Source organism: Lissotriton helveticus, chromosome 1_1 (assembly GCF_964261635.1).
Source record: "Lissotriton helveticus chromosome 1_1, aLisHel1.1, whole genome shotgun sequence".
Classification (NCBI taxonomy): domain Eukaryota; kingdom Metazoa; phylum Chordata; class Amphibia; order Caudata; family Salamandridae; genus Lissotriton; species Lissotriton helveticus.
In genome coordinates this window covers 834877782-834898138 of record NC_136057.1, presented here as the reverse complement: position 1 = coordinate 834898138, position 20357 = coordinate 834877782, and positions in this window count along the sequence as shown.

Sequence of the window (20357 nt, the reverse complement as noted above, 5' to 3'; positions counted from 1 at the left end):
TGACGAAAGAAAGTTCATCTGACCACTGAAAATTGTTTAGTTTTGCTAGGATGTCCTTACTGTCTTTGACATAGGATGGAAGATTTGTTACATATTTTTGTAGGTGGAGATCCACGAACTCTGAAATTTTCTCCGTAGGGGACCCAATTCCAGAGATGATTGGACGTCCTGGTGGAAAGGCCCCCCCCTTATGCACTTTGGGCAGGATATATATGCATGGAAATCGTGGTTTGTTTACCCTAAGGTATTTTAGTTCATCTTCTGATAAAAGGCCCGTTTCTTTCCATTCTAACAACTTAGCTGTTATCATGCCAGTTACTGCATTGATGGGATTGTGAGGGGTGCGTTTATAGCAACTCGTGTCACTGAGTTGGCGATCAATTTCAGACATGTAGTCACAGCGATTCATAACCACAACATTCCCGCCTTTATCTGCCTCTTTAATGACAATTGTTTTGTCTGCCTTGAGTCTTTCCAAGGCCTGTCGTTGTTTGGCGGAAATGTTGTGATTAGGAATGGTAGAGAGTACTCCAGTATCTTCAAGTTTGTACAAATCTGTAGACACCTTTTCATAAAAGGTATCAATGCTGGGATGGTAATTGAAAGTAGGAGTGAACGTGGATCTGCATTTGAGGTGACTTTCCATACTGTAGTCTTGCTCTATTGCCAGATTCCTTAACATGGTGGACATGTCTTGTTCCTGATCCTCATCTAGGTTGTATAGCAGTAGGGTTGTGCGAATATCTGCCACTGTGTGTGGTACTGGAGGGGTAACCTCTCTCTGTGTTGGGACCCTAGGTGTTTGACGTGAAAAGAAATCTTTTAGCTTTAACAATCTGACAAATTTAAAAAGATCAATATGTACATCAGTCATATCTCCATATTGTGCTGGGCAGAAACTGAGACCCTTACTCAGGACGGCCAGTTCGTGTTCATCAAGTGTTTTATTAGACAGGTTAACAATCTTTAAATCATCAGTACATTCTGGTACACATATTTCATGGATGGGAATAGGCAGAGCTGTTATTTCTGTTTGGCTCCCATCCCTGTTTTGGGTATTGCCCCTGTTTCTGTACCTGGCCTTTGCCCGCCTTCCGCCCCTCCTTGTCTTTGTATTGCCCTTTGGGGTTTGGGTTGATCCTTTTTTTGTTGCAGGCGGCTGCTTGTCCGTATCTTGGCTAGCTCCTTCTGGAATGAAGAAGCGCCTTCTTCTAAAGGGAGGTCTATTGTTAAATTGGACCTGGTACTGTTCACTGAGGTGGTGGATGCCCCACTCTCAGAACGCGCTTCCTCGCTTGTTTCCCTTTCTTCGCGCACCCTCTTTCTTTCTTCTGCCCCTTGGACTTGATCAAATTTCTTGGCGAACGTATAAATTCGCCCGTCTCTATAGTCCCTGTCATCTCGCCTGATTTTTTTCATTTTCTTTTCTTTTAGATACATTTGGTGTTCTTCCATCACCTTTTTCAGTATGACAAAGTTTTTTTCTATAAGATCCTTTGGTTCTAGGCTGTTGATTTCAATTATCAGTGCATCAATTTCAGCCATTAGTTTCTCACCCTTCTCCTGAGCATGACGGATTAATATTCTCATCATGACTTCAGAGGCCAGTTCTAAGTTATTCTCCCATTCTTTGAGTAGACCCTCTCCTAGGTCTTCAAATGTTGGGAATAGGAGGATTCTTAAGCCCCGTGGGACCTTTTTATTAGATAAATATTGCGTGAGGGTAGCCCTGTCCCACCAGCGCGAGAGTTCTAATTTTTTTAGGCGCTCTAGTTTAAGGAATAGGGTCTTTAAACTGGGTTTACTAGTTTCAGCATGAGTAGAAGTCTCATTGGATCTATTGGGACCAAAGAGGTTGAGAGCCATTTCCTCTCTCCCATCTGTGAAGTTAGGCATTATGATGAAAAAGCAGTTTTTTTCGAATAAAGTGAAGTGCAAAACAGTCAATTTTAGAATACTAAACAAAAAACAGAAACACCCAGCAGCTGACTAAGGTTTCGCACATTCACTTCGTTTGTTTCAAAATTATTAGGCGGTGCGGCTACTCTCACCATCCGCTGCCAAGGATGGATATCAGACCAATGGTTGTGTAAGAGCAGAGAGGCGCACACAGTAAAGTCAATAGTATACAGAAGTCCAAAATGAGTTGTAGATCTTCGGTTCTTATTTGTAAAAGTTTTCTTTATTTTCATGTACAGCGGCACAGCCATGTTCAACCTGGTTGGATTAACGTCTCCTTTGTTTTAACGGAAGCAAGGTTCCTAGTTGTAAATACAGGTTAGGAATAGGGGAGATTTGTTATACTGAGGGAGAGGTTACATCAAAAAATAGTGAAGTTCTTTATCCGTATTGTGTCCCCTTTGTGTCGCTCGCAAGCGGCAAATCCATTTGGCTTCCCTCTGTCTAACAGTTAGCTCCCGGTCACCCCCTCTTTTGTCCAATGGTATGTAATCAATTCCATGGAACCAAAATGAGGTATCATTAGGATGTTTCTCATCATAGTGTGAGCTTACAGGGTAGCGTTTATCTTTGTTGATGATAGCCCTTCTGTGCTCTTGGATTCTGGTTTTCAGAGGGCGGATGGTGCTCCCCACATAAATGATGTTACAACTGCATCCTAAGACGTAGATTACGTGAGTCGTGTTACAATTGATGAAGCTATTGATCTTATAGTTTCTCGAGGTGTTGTAACTAAAATCCGTCTTTTTGTTTAGGCCTGAGTCGCAAACAATACATGACCCACATGTATAAAAACCCAAGGGTTTAGTTGGAAACCATAACTCGCGTGGGGTGGTTATGTAACTCTGGCATAGATCATCCCTAAGAGACCTGCCCTTCCTGTACGAAATGAGTGGTCTATTAGGTATTTGGTCCCGTAGCCCGGAGGCACTTTGCAGTATGTCCCAATGTTTCCTCAATACATTGTGGATTTGGTTGCTGTTGGAATTGTATTGAGTTGTGAAGGTAATACTGCGATCAGTTTCTCTGTGTTGTCTTACGGTAGGTGTAGAATTTAGAGTATCTTCCCTACGAAGGTTCCTCGCCTTCTGTATTGCTGTATCCACAATCCTTTGTTTGTAACCCCTTTTAAGGAACCTGTTTTTTGCACTGGCCAGGTTTTGAGTATAGGTATGTTCCTCACTACAGTTTCTACGTAGTCTCACCATCTCGCCGTATGGTATGTTTTCCACTACAGCGCGAGGGTGGGCACTGTCTGCATGCAGTACTGAGTTGCATGAGGTCTCTTTCCTATATAGTTTACTGTGTACCACCCCCTCTGTCACGTAGAAACAGATGTCTAGAAAATTGATAGTTTCTTTGCTATGTGTCATGGTCAATTTTACGTTGTGTTTATTGCTGTTGAGGTATGCATGGAACTGTAGTAGAGATTCGACCGAGCCAGACCACAATACGATGATATCGTCGATGTACCTCCCCCAGAACACAATATGTTCGGTCCAGGGGGAGGCACATTTGTTCCAGGCATGCACCTTCTCAAAATGACCCATGAATAGACAAGCATACGATGGTGCTGCCTTTGAACCCATGGCGGTGCCACGGGTCTGGTGATACCAGGCGGAATCGTGTAGGAAGTAATTGTTGCTGAGGATGATGTTTGTCATGTCCAATAGCATGTTATTAAAATCATGTTTATCAGCTGGTTCCCTGTCCAAAAAAGATTGCAGTGCCTCCATGCCCATGTCTCTGTGGATACAAGTGTACAAACTTTCGACGTCAAATGTGACGAAAGAAAGTTCATCTGACCACTGAAAATTGTTTAGTTTTGCTAGGATGTCCTTACTGTCTTTGACATAGGATGGAAGATTTGTTACATATTTTTGTAGGTGGAGATCCACGAACTCTGAAATTTTCTCCGTAGGGGACCCAATTCCAGAGATGATTGGACGTCCTGGTGGAAAGGCCCCCCCCTTATGCACTTTGGGCAGGATATATATGCATGGAAATCGTGGTTTGTTTACCCTAAGGTATTTTAGTTCATCTTCTGATAAAAGGCCCGTTTCTTTCCATTCTAACAACTTAGCTGTTATCATGCCAGTTACTGCATTGATGGGATTGTGAGGGGTGCGTTTATAGCAACTCGTGTCACTGAGTTGGCGATCAATTTCAGACATGTAGTCACAGCGATTCATAACCACAACATTCCCGCCTTTATCTGCCTCTTTAATGACAATTGTTTTGTCTGCCTTGAGTCTTTCCAAGGCCTGTCGTTGTTTGGCGGAAATGTTGTGATTAGGAATGGTAGAGAGTACTCCAGTATCTTCAAGTTTGTACAAATCTGTAGACACCTTTTCATAAAAGGTATCAATGCTGGGATGGTAATTGAAAGTAGGAGTGAACGTGGATCTGCATTTGAGGTGACTTTCCATACTGTAGTCTTGCTCTATTGCCAGATTCCTTAACATGGTGGACATGTCTTGTTCCTGATCCTCATCTAGGTTGTATAGCAGTAGGGTTGTGCGAATATCTGCCACTGTGTGTGGTACTGGAGGGGTAACCTCTCTCTGTGTTGGGACCCTAGGTGTTTGACGTGAAAAGAAATCTTTTAGCTTTAACAATCTGACAAATTTAAAAAGATCAATATGTACATCAGTCATATCTCCATATTGTGCTGGGCAGAAACTGAGACCCTTACTCAGGACGGCCAGTTCGTGTTCATCAAGTGTTTTATTAGACAGGTTAACAATCTTTAAATCATCAGTACATTCTGGTACACATATTTCATGGATGGGAATAGGCAGAGCTGTTATTTCTGTTTGGCTCCCATCCCTGTTTTGGGTATTGCCCCTGTTTCTGTACCTGGCCTTTGCCCGCCTTCCGCCCCTCCTTGTCTTTGTATTGCCCTTTGGGGTTTGGGTTGATCCTTTTTTTGTTGCAGGCGGCTGCTTGTCCGTATCTTGGCTAGCTCCTTCTGGAATGAAGAAGCGCCTTCTTCTAAAGGGAGGTCTATTGTTAAATTGGACCTGGTACTGTTCACTGAGGTGGTGGATGCCCCACTCTCAGAACGCGCTTCCTCGCTTGTTTCCCTTTCTTCGCGCACCCTCTTTCTTTCTTCTGCCCCTTGGACTTGATCAAATTTCTTGGCGAACGTATAAATTCGCCCGTCTCTATAGTCCCTGTCATCTCGCCTGATTTTTTTCATTTTCTTTTCTTTTAGATACATTTGGTGTTCTTCCATCACCTTTTTCAGTATGACAAAGTTTTTTTCTATAAGATCCTTTGGTTCTAGGCTGTTGATTTCAATTATCAGTGCATCAATTTCAGCCATTAGTTTCTCACCCTTCTCCTGAGCATGACGGATTAATATTCTCATCATGACTTCAGAGGCCAGTTCTAAGTTATTCTCCCATTCTTTGAGTAGACCCTCTCCTAGGTCTTCAAATGTTGGGAATAGGAGGATTCTTAAGCCCCGTGGGACCTTTTTATTAGATAAATATTGCGTGAGGGTAGCCCCGTCCCACCAGCGCGAGAGTTCTAATTTTTTTAGGCGCTCTAGTTTAAGGAATAGGGTCTTTAAACTGGGTTTACTAGTTTCAGCATGAGTAGAAGTCTCATTGGATCTATTGGGACCAAAGAGGTTGAGAGCCATTTCCTCTCTCCCATCTGTGAAGTTAGGCATTATGATGAAAAAGCAGTTTTTTTCGAATAAAGTGAAGTGCAAAACAGTCAATTTTAGAATACTAAACAAAAAACAGAAACACCCAGCAGCTGACTAAGGTTTCGCACATTCACTTCGTTTGTTTCAAAATTATTAGGCGGTGCGGCTACTCTCACCATCCGCTGCCAAGGATGGATATCAGACCAATGGTTGTGTAAGAGCAGAGAGGCGCACACAGTAAAGTCAATAGTATACAGAAGTCCAAAATGAGTTGTAGATCTTCGGTTCTTATTTGTAAAAGTTTTCTTTATTTTCATGTACAGCGGCACAGCCATGTTCAACCTGGTTGGATTAACGTCTCCTTTGTTTTAACGGAAGCAAGGTTCCTAGTTGTAAATACAGGTTAGGAATAGGGGAGATTTGTTATACTGAGGGAGAGGTTACATCAAAAAATAGTGAAGTTCTTTATCCGTATTGTGTCCCCTTTGTGTCGCTCGCAAGCGGCAAATCCATTTGGCTTCCCTCTGTCTAACAGTTAGCTCCCGGTCACCCCCTCTTTTGTCCAATGGTATGTAATCAATTCCATGGAACCAAAATGAGGTATCATTAGGATGTTTCTCATCATAGTGTGAGCTTACAGGGTAGCGTTTATCTTTGTTGATGATAGCCCTTCTGTGCTCTTGGATTCTGGTTTTCAGAGGGCGGATGGTGCTCCCCACATAAATGATGTTACAACTGCATCCTAAGACGTAGATTACGTGAGTCGTGTTACAATTGATGAAGCTATTGATCTTATAGTTTCTCGAGGTGTTGTAACTAAAATCCGTCTTTTTGTTTAGGCCTGAGTCGCAAACAATACATGACCCACATGTATAAAAACCCAAGGGTTTAGTTGGAAACCATAACTCGCGTGGGGTGGTTATGTAACTCTGGCATAGATCATCCCTAAGAGACCTGCCCTTCCTGTACGAAATGAGTGGTCTATTAGGTATTTGGTCCCGTAGCCCGGAGGCACTTTGCAGTATGTCCCAATGTTTCCTCAATACATTGTGGATTTGGTTGCTGTTGGAATTGTATTGAGTTGTGAAGGTAATACTGCGATCAGTTTCTCTGTGTTGTCTTACGGTAGGTGTAGAATTTAGAGTATCTTCCCTACGAAGGTTCCTCGCCTTCTGTATTGCTGTATCCACAATCCTTTGTTTGTAACCCCTTTTAAGGAACCTGTTTTTTGCACTGGCCAGGTTTTGAGTATAGGTATGTTCCTCACTACAGTTTCTACGTAGTCTCACCATCTCGCCGTATGGTATGTTTTCCACTACAGCGCGAGGGTGGGCACTGTCTGCATGCAGTACTGAGTTGCATGAGGTCTCTTTCCTATATAGTTTACTGTGTACCACCCCCTCTGTCACGTAGAAACAGATGTCTAGAAAATTGATAGTTTCTTTGCTATGTGTCATGGTCAATTTTACGTTGTGTTTATTGCTGTTGAGGTATGCATGGAACTGTAGTAGAGATTCGACCGAGCCAGACCACAATACGATGATATCGTCGATGTACCTCCCCCAGAACACAATATGTTCGGTCCAGGGGGAGGCACATTTGTTCCAGGCATGCACCTTCTCAAAATGACCCATGAATAGACAAGCATACGATGGTGCTGCCTTTGAACCCATGGCGGTGCCACGGGTCTGGTGATACCAGGCGGAATCGTGTAGGAAGTAATTGTTGCTGAGGATGATGTTTGTCATGTCCAATAGCATGTTATTAAAATCATGTTTATCAGCTGGTTCCCTGTCCAAAAAAGATTGCAGTGCCTCCATGCCCATGTCTCTGTGGATACAAGTGTACAAACTTTCGACGTCAAATGTGACGAAAGAAAGTTCATCTGACCACTGAAAATTGTTTAGTTTTGCTAGGATGTCCTTACTGTCTTTGACATAGGATGGAAGATTTGTTACATATTTTTGTAGGTGGAGATCCACGAACTCTGAAATTTTCTCCGTAGGGGACCCAATTCCAGAGATGATTGGACGTCCTGGTGGAAAGGCCCCCCCCTTATGCACTTTGGGCAGGATATATATGCATGGAAATCGTGGTTTGTTTACCCTAAGGTATTTTAGTTCATCTTCTGATAAAAGGCCCGTTTCTTTCCATTCTAACAACTTAGCTGTTATCATGCCAGTTACTGCATTGATGGGATTGTGAGGGGTGCGTTTATAGCAACTCGTGTCACTGAGTTGGCGATCAATTTCAGACATGTAGTCACAGCGATTCATAACCACAACATTCCCGCCTTTATCTGCCTCTTTAATGACAATTGTTTTGTCTGCCTTGAGTCTTTCCAAGGCCTGTCGTTGTTTGGCGGAAATGTTGTGATTAGGAATGGTAGAGAGTACTCCAGTATCTTCAAGTTTGTACAAATCTGTAGACACCTTTTCATAAAAGGTATCAATGCTGGGATGGTAATTGAAAGTAGGAGTGAACGTGGATCTGCATTTGAGGTGACTTTCCATACTGTAGTCTTGCTCTATTGCCAGATTCCTTAACATGGTGGACATGTCTTGTTCCTGATCCTCATCTAGGTTGTATAGCAGTAGGGTTGTGCGAATATCTGCCACTGTGTGTGGTACTGGAGGGGTAACCTCTCTCTGTGTTGGGACCCTAGGTGTTTGACGTGAAAAGAAATCTTTTAGCTTTAACAATCTGACAAATTTAAAAAGATCAATATGTACATCAGTCATATCTCCATATTGTGCTGGGCAGAAACTGAGACCCTTACTCAGGACGGCCAGTTCGTGTTCATCAAGTGTTTTATTAGACAGGTTAACAATCTTTAAATCATCAGTACATTCTGGTACACATATTTCATGGATGGGAATAGGCAGAGCTGTTATTTCTGTTTGGCTCCCATCCCTGTTTTGGGTATTGCCCCTGTTTCTGTACCTGGCCTTTGCCCGCCTTCCGCCCCTCCTTGTCTTTGTATTGCCCTTTGGGGTTTGGGTTGATCCTTTTTTTGTTGCAGGCGGCTGCTTGTCCGTATCTTGGCTAGCTCCTTCTGGAATGAAGAAGCGCCTTCTTCTAAAGGGAGGTCTATTGTTAAATTGGACCTGGTACTGTTCACTGAGGTGGTGGATGCCCCACTCTCAGAACGCGCTTCCTCGCTTGTTTCCCTTTCTTCGCGCACCCTCTTTCTTTCTTCTGCCCCTTGGACTTGATCAAATTTCTTGGCGAACGTATAAATTCGCCCGTCTCTATAGTCCCTGTCATCTCGCCTGATTTTTTTCATTTTCTTTTCTTTTAGATACATTTGGTGTTCTTCCATCACCTTTTTCAGTATGACAAAGTTTTTTTCTATAAGATCCTTTGGTTCTAGGCTGTTGATTTCAATTATCAGTGCATCAATTTCAGCCATTAGTTTCTCACCCTTCTCCTGAGCATGACGGATTAATATTCTCATCATGACTTCAGAGGCCAGTTCTAAGTTATTCTCCCATTCTTTGAGTAGACCCTCTCCTAGGTCTTCAAATGTTGGGAATAGGAGGATTCTTAAGCCCCGTGGGACCTTTTTATTAGATAAATATTGCGTGAGGGTAGCCCCGTCCCACCAGCGCGAGAGTTCTAATTTTTTTAGGCGCTCTAGTTTAAGGAATAGGGTCTTTAAACTGGGTTTACTAGTTTCAGCATGAGTAGAAGTCTCATTGGATCTATTGGGACCAAAGAGGTTGAGAGCCATTTCCTCTCTCCCATCTGTGAAGTTAGGCATTATGATGAAAAAGCAGTTTTTTTCGAATAAAGTGAAGTGCAAAACAGTCAATTTTAGAATACTAAACAAAAAACAGAAACACCCAGCAGCTGACTAAGGTTTCGCACATTCACTTCGTTTGTTTCAAAATTATTAGGCGGTGCGGCTACTCTCACCATCCGCTGCCAAGGATGGATATCAGACCAATGGTTGTGTAAGAGCAGAGAGGCGCACACAGTAAAGTCAATAGTATACAGAAGTCCAAAATGAGTTGTAGATCTTCGGTTCTTATTTGTAAAAGTTTTCTTTATTTTCATGTACAGCGGCACAGCCATGTTCAACCTGGTTGGATTAACGTCTCCTTTGTTTTAACGGAAGCAAGGTTCCTAGTTGTAAATACAGGTTAGGAATAGGGGAGATTTGTTATACTGAGGGAGAGGTTACATCAAAAAATAGTGAAGTTCTTTATCCGTATTGTGTCCCCTTTGTGTCGCTCGCAAGCGGCAAATCCATTTGGCTTCCCTCTGTCTAACAGTTAGCTCCCGGTCACCCCCTCTTTTGTCCAATGGTATGTAATCAATTCCATGGAACCAAAATGAGGTATCATTAGGATGTTTCTCATCATAGTGTGAGCTTACAGGGTAGCGTTTATCTTTGTTGATGATAGCCCTTCTGTGCTCTTGGATTCTGGTTTTCAGAGGGCGGATGGTGCTCCCCACATAAATGATGTTACAACTGCATCCTAAGACGTAGATTACGTGAGTCGTGTTACAATTGATGAAGCTATTGATCTTATAGTTTCTCGAGGTGTTGTAACTAAAATCCGTCTTTTTGTTTAGGCCTGAGTCGCAAACAATACATGACCCACATGTATAAAAACCCAAGGGTTTAGTTGGAAACCATAACTCGCGTGGGGTGGTTATGTAACTCTGGCATAGATCATCCCTAAGAGACCTGCCCTTCCTGTACGAAATGAGTGGTCTATTAGGTATTTGGTCCCGTAGCCCGGAGGCACTTTGCAGTATGTCCCAATGTTTCCTCAATACATTGTGGATTTGGTTGCTGTTGGAATTGTATTGAGTTGTGAAGGTAATACTGCGATCAGTTTCTCTGTGTTGTCTTACGGTAGGTGTAGAATTTAGAGTATCTTCCCTACGAAGGTTCCTCGCCTTCTGTATTGCTGTATCCACAATCCTTTGTTTGTAACCCCTTTTAAGGAACCTGTTTTTTGCACTGGCCAGGTTTTGAGTATAGGTATGTTCCTCACTACAGTTTCTACGTAGTCTCACCATCTCGCCGTATGGTATGTTTTCCACTACAGCGCGAGGGTGGGCACTGTCTGCATGCAGTACTGAGTTGCATGAGGTCTCTTTCCTATATAGTTTACTGTGTACCACCCCCTCTGTCACGTAGAAACAGATGTCTAGAAAATTGATAGTTTCTTTGCTATGTGTCATGGTCAATTTTACGTTGTGTTTATTGCTGTTGAGGTATGCATGGAACTGTAGTAGAGATTCGACCGAGCCAGACCACAATACGATGATATCGTCGATGTACCTCCCCCAGAACACAATATGTTCGGTCCAGGGGGAGGCACATTTGTTCCAGGCATGCACCTTCTCAAAATGACCCATGAATAGACAAGCATACGATGGTGCTGCCTTTGAACCCATGGCGGTGCCACGGGTCTGGTGATACCAGGCGGAATCGTGTAGGAAGTAATTGTTGCTGAGGATGATGTTTGTCATGTCCAATAGCATGTTATTAAAATCATGTTTATCAGCTGGTTCCCTGTCCAAAAAAGATTGCAGTGCCTCCATGCCCATGTCTCTGTGGATACAAGTGTACAAACTTTCGACGTCAAATGTGACGAAAGAAAGTTCATCTGACCACTGAAAATTGTTTAGTTTTGCTAGGATGTCCTTACTGTCTTTGACATAGGATGGAAGATTTGTTACATATTTTTGTAGGTGGAGATCCACGAACTCTGAAATTTTCTCCGTAGGGGACCCAATTCCAGAGATGATTGGACGTCCTGGTGGAAAGGCCCCCCCCTTATGCACTTTGGGCAGGATATATATGCATGGAAATCGTGGTTTGTTTACCCTAAGGTATTTTAGTTCATCTTCTGATAAAAGGCCCGTTTCTTTCCATTCTAACAACTTAGCTGTTAGGGATGATCTATGCCAGAGTTACATAACCACCCCACGCGAGTTATGGTTTCCAACTAAACCCTTGGGTTTTTATACATGTGGGTCATGTATTGTTTGCGACTCAGGCCTAAACAAAAAGACGGATTTTAGTTACAACACCTCGAGAAACTATAAGATCAATAGCTTCATCAATTGTAACACGACTCACGTAATCTACGTCTTAGGATGCAGTTGTAACATCATTTATGTGGGGAGCACCATCCGCCCTCTGAAAACCAGAATCCAAGAGCACAGAAGGGCTATCATCAACAAAGATAAACGCTACCCTGTAAGCTCACACTATGATGAGAAACATCCTAATGATACCTCATTTTGGTTCCATGGAATTGATTACATACCATTGGACAAAAGAGGGGGTGACCGGGAGCTAACTGTTAGACAGAGGGAAGCCAAATGGATTTGCCGCTTGCGAGCGACACAAAGGGGACACAATACGGATAAAGAACTTCACTATTTTTTGATGTAACCTCTCCCTCAGTATAACAAATCTCCCCTATTCCTAACCTGTATTTACAACTAGGAACCTTGCTTCCGTTAAAACAAAGGAGACGTTAATCCAACCAGGTTGAACATGGCTGTGCCGCTGTACATGAAAATAAAGAAAACTTTTACAAATAAGAACCGAAGATCTACAACTCATTTTGGACTTCTGTATACTATTGACTTTACTGTGTGCGCCTCTCTGCTCTTGTAAATTAAGATTGTAGCTTTTTTCCCTTGTAATTAAACTGTACTGCCTTATTTATTTCCCAGGAAACGTAATTTCATCTGTGCTTTTATGTTTTTCAAAAATGAAATACGAATAAAGTAATTTGACGTGTTGTAAGTGGTATTGGTGTGTCCATTGTTTTGAAAATTGTAGTTTCTATTTTTGAATGTGTGTATCAAAGGTTATATTAGGGTAATTGGAGGTCTGCCACTCTATCACAAGGATGATGTCATCAGTGATGTCATGAGTGATGTCATTTGAGTTGTCATCAGTGATGTCATGAGTAATGTCACTGACCATGTCATGAGAGATGTAATATGTGACGTCATCAGCAATGGATTGCGGGCGCGCGAGTTATAGTTAGAACAATTAACTATAACGGAGGAATTTCAATGGTTTTGTACGAGTAAAATGTCCAGCTAACTATAACACCCCTAAAACATATGGTTTTTTCAGTGAGTTTCTAAGGTTTTTTTAAACGCTAATTCCTAACTATAACATGTCTGTAACCTATGGTTTTTTCAGTGAATTTCAAAGGTTTTTTAAATGCTAATTCCTAACTATAACATGCCTGAAACCTATTTTTTTTTCAGTGAATTTCAAAAGTTTTTTCAATGACAATTTTTAAATGTATTAATTGTTATATTTATTTTTTTCATATTGATTTACTACATTTTTTAATCTATTTTTTATAGATATCTTATTTTTTAAATTACATTACATATTTTTAATCTAAATTTAAAAAACAATTTTTTTTAACAATATTGAAATTTTAGTATTGTTTCTTTTATTTTATATATTTTTTATTATATTTATATTATTTTCTTTACTGTTTTTTTTTCAAATTTTTGGGGGAGTCGCGCACCCAAAGCTTACCTTTCGTGATCACTGCGCAAAACCTAGCCGCCATTTTAGGATTGTTGTGTAGGTTCCACGAGGGTGTGCGATGGGTACATATTTTCCGACGCAATTTCTATGCGACTGGTACATGATTCTTGGTGCATACGCGCAATATACGTACAACGTTCCGCGGAGCTCGCGCGCTTCCGTGTGACGTCATATATGTGTTCGACGTGGTGGGTGCGCGACTCCCGCAGAATTTTTTATTGTCTAAAAGCATACATATATGTATTTAATATAAATATTATGGCAAGACGTTTAAATAAAATTTCGCAAAGTCACGTTGTGTGCGTGCTGCTTGTGCGCACCCTACGCGGACCCCATGTGACCAGAAAAAAAAGATTTGATTGGTTCATAACACTCCCTATTCTAACTATTGAAGCCCCCACCCATTTCAATCACTCTTCTTAGACCTTCCTTGGGAGGACAGCTCTGTTAAGAAGAACTTCATTTTTCCTGATTGGACACCTGGTTTTCCTTTCTTCAAAGAAAAATGGCTACACCACAGAAGGATTCCTCTGACTCAGAACACTCAGATGCAGAGGGATTTGTACCTGTACCTCCCCTTCCAGAAAAATATACTTCCATCGTCTGGAAATTTTTCACATTTCCACAAGGACAGAAAAAAGTCAATGCCACCAAAGTGACTTGTAAAATTTGCAAAGCTGTCCTGTCATGAGGAGATCCAAATAAAAAATACTTTTGCGGGACTGAAAGTATGCGGAAGCTTTGACAATGTCTGCAGCCCGTACATTTGGCACAAGAGGAGTGCAGAAGACTCCGAGAAATTCCACCTCCACCACCGGCAGTTCCGAACACCTCTGGGGCGTCTACTTCAAACCCACAACGGACATACGTCCCCAATTTGGAAAAGTAAAAATGCAGTGCGTAAAGTGTAATAGGTTGATCTGCTATGGTGAGCAGTCTGTAGATTTAGTTTGCAGGGCAATCGATAATCATCGATGTTAGTTTAGTTCAGTTTTTACATTTATAGTGCGCAGCAGCTACCCGAAAGGGTTTCCCGGCGCAAGAGGCAGGTCAGGGCGTAGAGGACAGAGAAAGCAATTTATCTGTCGAATAGCCAGGTTTTTAGAGACTTGCGGAACTGAGTATAGTTCATCTCATTACAGAGTGCAGTGAGTAGAGAGTTCCACAGTGTGGGACCCAGGAAAGAAAAGGACCTGCCGCCCATCCAGGCTAATTTAAATTTCGGGACGACAAACCTTCCTTGGGTGGCAGGGCGGAGATTTCGGGAAGGAATGTAGGGACTGGCCAAAGCTTGAAGGTAGCAGGGGGCACTGCATGATTTGATTTTGTGCATATAGTTAAATGCCTTGAACTTTATTCGATTTTCAACTTTAAGCCAATGCAGTTTGCATTGATAGATCGAGATGGAAAAGGTCTTAGGGACTCCGCACAGAAGTCTGACAACGGTGTTTTGTACCATCTGTAGTCTATGGACTACAGATTTGTTTGAGCCCATGTAGAGGATGTTACCGTAGTCAAGCCTGGATGTAATTAGGACATTGACTACGGTTTTTGTGGTTGCTTCTGTTAGCATCCAACATATTTTACGTAGCCATTTAATGATAGCGAAACAGGTCGCTGCGACTTTATCTGATTGGGGATGCATGCTGAGTGAATCATCAATTGTGATTCCCTGATTACGAACTTGGGGGGATGGGAACGGAAGATCACCCATTTCACATGGCCAATGTTGGTGGTTCCATAGATCTTTGTTTTCCCCAGCACCAATACCTCCGTTTTGTCTCCATTTAGTTTAAGAAAATGTTGCTGCATCCAAGATGCTATTTTATTTAAACCAGTTTTGAGAATAGAGAGGGTAGTTGTATTCTGCAAGGAAAGGGAGAAGATGATTTGGGAATCATCTGCGTAAGAAAACAGGGATAAACCTGATTTCTCAGCTACCTTGGCCAGTACGATTGAAACATAGGGGGCTGAGGATGGATCCATGTGGCACCCCATGAGCGAAAGAGTGGACTTCAGAGCGAGCAGTTTGTGAGAAAACTTGGAAAGTACGATTAGAGAGGAAAACAATGAGTCAGTTTAAAGCAGGCCCACCAATACCCTGTGACATAAGTGTGTTTATTAGCACAGTGTGGGACACTGTGTCAAAAGCGGCGCTCGGATGTAATAAAATGAGCGCCACGGTGTCCCCGTTGTCCAGGTGGTGACGTATGCTTTCAGTGACCCAAAGTAAGGTGGTTTCAGTGGAAAAGCCCTCTCTGAAGCCTGACTGAGAAGGGTGGAGAAGTTCATGAGTTGTCACATATTGAGTTAGGTGAGAGTGAATGTGTCTTTCCAGAATTTTCGAAAGAACAGGGATTACAGATAAGGGGCGGTAATTCCTGGACACCTCAGGGTCCGCATTAGCCTTCTTAAGAAGAGGATGGATCATTGCATGTTTCCATGCTGGAGGGATAACGGATTCCTGAAGTGAAGCATTCAGGAGATAAGTTATCACCGATAATGAAGGAGAATTTAACAGTTTTAATAGTGAAACAGGTAATGGATTATTAGGAGATCCAGATTTGATGTTATTTAAAAGTTTAGTTACAGTTTCTATTGTAAGTAAAGGCCAAGTCATAAGAGAATGGTCAGGGAAATCCAGCTTTCCTGCCTGATTGAGAGGTGAATCAACTAAACCAAGAGAAGGTTGGGATGGAGAGGCAATGGTGTGATGTCCTGCCTGTTCCAGCACAATATCTTGGTATAATTTATCAACTTTTTGGATAAAGAAGGAAGCTAACTCCTCACATTTAGACTGGGTCAGTGTAGGAGCCTGCATTACAGTTTTGGAACCTATGAGTTCTTTAACAGTTTTAAAAAGAGTTTTAGAACAATTTACAGCTTTAGCAATGGTAAAGGAAACAAAATTTGCTCGTGCCAGTTTGCAGAGTTTATGATATTTTCTTTAGGCAATTTTGTAAACAGATTTTACAGTTCATTTTTTCAATTCTAAGTCACTCGTTATACCATGGAGCAGGTGGACAATTTTTTTGTTAGTAAGAGGTAGACAAGTGTTTACAGCATCTAAGAGCCAATTTTGCACTGAAGATGATAGGTGATCTACTTTTTGGGAAAGAGATGGTTTCTGAGAATCTAAAAGACTATTAAAGCTAGTCATGTTTAATTTTTTCCAATTTCTTATTTGTGACACACGTGTACTGGTAGTGGATAATTGGTGTACTGGTAGTGTGAGGGAAAATGTGGTGATGTAATGATCAGACCAACTAGTTGAGAGCGCCGAAGAGCAAGTAATTTCTGTTAAGGCGGAGAAAATGAGGTCCAAGAAATGCCCCGCAACGTGTGTCGGACCAGAGTTTAATAAATCAGGGAGGCTAGATCTGAAATAAGAGTATAACTTTTTTACATGCTGTGTTATCTAAATGAAGATTTAGGTCACCTAGCAGAGTAAAATTGGCTGTTTTTGTAGCCTATGGTGCAGTGAATTTGGCAAAAGTTGAAGTCCACGAAGAGGGGGAGGACGATAAACAAGTATACCTGCCTCATAGGGAAGGGATGAAGCCTCATGTAACATGTGCAAACACACTCATTGACATGTTTTAACTTAAAGAATTTAGTCTCTTTTAATCCTCAAACTTCCTGGACCCTAGTAGCCCACTATGACACTCTAAGGAACACCAAATAGCTGCGTTGCAGAGGGGTGCTCTGAAGCCATGTCCCATTTTATACCTCTCTGCAATGCAACTCTCTGGTACTTTCTGCACATATCTGGTGGGTTAGTGGCCCCCAGTGACACTCACTATTCATGTTAACTTTATCCTGTAACTTAAAACGCCCACAGAGCATCTTTCCACACATATCTACTCCGTCCATCTCCCCTTTCTTCACCTGTGTGCAAACACAGGCCATTGTGCATTTTAATACTTAGTTAAACTTACCTTTACAGTAATAGAAATAAACAACGCTACACATTTTTTTCAGTTGTTTCTTATAATCTAAATTACGGAATATTTGATATTTTAGAATTAGGATCTGTGAATAAGAAGAAAAAATACAGTTATAATATATAATATTATATTTTTACAATAGAGCATAATTTTACCATTTTACAAATTATTTTCCTTGCCTTTTTTGCTGTTCTCAGAATATATTGAATTTCACTAGAAACAGTGATTTCAATCGTACTTATCACATAACAGCGGGCAAAAAAAAAATAATCAATAGACTGTTTACTTTCCTGCAGGAGAGTCCTTCATATTCTGACTTCGCTTCTAGTTACTGTTGCTGTGTAGAGGGGCACGCCACAGCAACCTGCCTAGTGCAAGGGCTATCGGCCACATGCATCAAACGATTTTGGAGTCGCAAACGGTGCGAATTGGAAAATTCGTCTGTTTGCGATTCCAAAATCGTTTTTTGGTATGCATGTAACATTTTTCCAATAACCACAATTTTTTTAAAATCCTAAAAATGCGATTGCATTTAAGGAATCGCATTTGTGCGATTCCTTAAATGCAATGCATGATTTTTTTAAAAATGCGAATTTTCAAATAGGAGGTGCAAATTAACACGAGGTTGACCCTCGTGTTAATTTGTGAAATCCTCCAAAAAAGCTCAAAAAAGCATTTTGTAAAGTGTCATGCTACACACACACATGTCCTTTGGACATGTGTGTGTGAAACTTGCACTTAAAAAAACATTTCAAGGGTGCAGGGGGGGGTCCTTTGGACCCCCCTCAGCACCCTTGCAATGCATCAACAAATTGCGAATCCTAAAAAAAAAAAGCAAAACGGCATTGATTCCTATGGGCCTCTAGGCCCATAGGAATCAATGTAATACCATTCCTTAATTGCGATTCGCAATTAAGGAATCGCAAATTCCGAAAATTAAGAAATCCCCCCAAAAAATCGGATTTGTTGATGCATAGGATTTAGCAATTCCTAAATTGCGATTCCTTAATTTTCGCAATTTAGGAAATGCAAAATCCTAGAATGATGCATGTGGCCGTTAGAGTTCAACGCGAAAGGTGATGCATTCTGCATTCCATTAATTCACAGAAAGAAAGCACAGGATTTCAATGATATTAAGTACTTTTAATGAACTTTATAAAGTGTTTTTATGCGAACTGCAATTTTGAAAATATTTTCAATGATAGCAACACCATTGTCAACAGTTTAGGCTAAAATGTGTTTTACATTTGAACAAAAACTTTCGCGCATACACAAATACGTGTTGATGTCATTTGACAAGACTTTCGTGACGTTTTGTCAGTAATTATTATTATTATAGGCAACGATAGTCTCAAACCAAAATAGAGGGCAATTCTATGCATAAATGCGCATAATTGCTGAGTGAAAAGTGAGCTTTGCAGATATGCCCACAGTGCAGGACATGTAGACGTCCATGATTAAAACAGGTAGTGAGTGGTTCACTGTAGGTCACCACATGTTCGGCCTCTGACTCCTTAATGAATACTCTGTAGTCACTCGTTGTCTGGGCTCCTTCCTGAATCTTATTTAAACTCAAACCATGGAGGGTGGCCTGATAGCGACAAAATAGTATATGTAATTCTAAAAGAATAGGACAGTCACGAAAGAGTGCGAGGAGATGGTAAATGTTTTTAATTCACTTTAGGCATTAAAAAAACTGAGATGCATTGCATTCTGGGAGGGATAATGCATTCGCCCAAAGTGCCATTGTGGAATAGCAATGCGAGCACGTTTCCAGGCGTGATTGTACCGATCTATTACTGCAAGCGTAAGCAGATTACAATGTTATGACTTGACCTTTCATCTCTGTCATTGGGAATATTTCTACGAAATGGTATAAAACATGCGGGAACCATTTGAAATAATAGAGCAATATCCTAGCAGCTACAACAATGTATTAACCGTTCTTCTTTAAAATGTAATCCTTTCAATGCACTGTTAAAAACTAAGGTTATATTTCATTTCTTATTTAAAAAAACACGAAGTGAATGGTCTAAGTAAACGTAAGCAAGAATTGATTTTGTTAAGCTCTGAATCAGCAGAATAAACTTTTTCCTTACATGTGTTAAGGCATTTTACACTCCTTTTCCAGACTAAATCCGAAGTACTTTGTTGCTAGGTTACAAAATACATCTTAAATTGTTAAAGAGAAGTTCAAGTACTAAACTCGCTAAGAAAAATACCACCCTCGAGGAAAGGAGCCCACACCGACCCAGAAATACACTAAAAGACATGTCTCTCAGTGACTTCTGCATTAACTCACATTTCACATCTACCATCTTGTGCAAGACCGACAACTCGCAGCACCAGCACATCATTATGATAGCGTGGAACATCTGATACAGTGAATTTCTGTTTTATTTTGAGGAGGAAACATAAGATATTATTAAAACAACTTCGACATCTGGCTTTGGGGATAAAGTAATTTTGCAGTTTCGCTGCCAAGCTCGTGCGCCAAGCTTACAGAAAACAGCCGGCCTTCCAGCCCCTCTCTGAACAGACCAGCAAATGGTGAGGAGCCACATTATCGAACACAGATGAAAAGTACGATAATCCGAATTGAGGCCTACGGCAGTGAACCAGTAGTCGCACTTTGTGTGAGATAGATGAACAAAACACAGATGTAGCTATCATCAGTACAACAATTGTAGTGACTCCGGGGCCCAAGGATTTGAGGGGGGCCACTGCAACTCAGTTGCGACGGAACTCCTTTGTTTCACCTGATTAAGGCCTAATAAAGCTTGCTGCGCCACTGAAGCATCTGGTGCTGTTGTGCGACATTCTACCAATCTCAGTGTGTTCTTTGAAATGTGGTGAAAAAGGAACAGAATCTGAAGCTGGTATGATATGAAGAGAATGCAGATTTTCTTAGCAAGAATATGGAAGGAAAGCCCACTTTTTAAAAAAGAAACAGAGACGAGCATTATGCTTTCTCGACTTACTACCCTTATTAACTCAGCAAAATCAGAGAACCCTACTCTTCCTAGCAAACTCTGGATTGCAACGGAGTGAAACCACTTATCAGTCATCACTTTAGTCTATCCATTGAAGTAACTAAGAAGTAACATCCTCTTTTCTTGAGGACAACCAACAATTTAAATTCTATGAATGAATCCGAATCACATAAGAAGAAGAAACCCCACATAAACAAAACAACTTCTTTGGAATTCCCAGACGATTCATCAGAAAAAAATATAGGAGT